Raw genomic sequence first — 313 nt, 5'->3', positions numbered from 1 at the left:
CCCGCATGTCCTTGGCCATCTGTAGGGGCCAGCAACGAGGGAGGGAGGGTGAGAGGGAGGGATGGCCCACCCAACAGACTTCTGTATCCCGCAATGTCGTTTCCGTGTCCCCCCTTTCCCCCTGCCCGTCACTTCATTTTGGTCGTAGAACCATCCATTGCTCCGGTCCGCCCCTAACACGACCCTCTCTCTTTCAACCTCCTCGTCTGCCTCTTCATCCAGCCTTGACCTGCCCCCTTTTCCCGCCCGTTTTTCGTCCGTTACCTTGTGGATTTCTTGCCCCGGGGGGTTGTAAAGGATGGCATTGTCGAAG

Source organism: Nannochloropsis gaditana (genome assembly GCF_000240725.1).
Source record: "Nannochloropsis gaditana CCMP526 unplaced genomic scaffold scaffold371, whole genome shotgun sequence".
NCBI lineage: Eukaryota > Eustigmatophyceae > Eustigmatales > Monodopsidaceae > Microchloropsis > Microchloropsis gaditana.
This window is presented reverse-complemented; position numbering follows the sequence as displayed.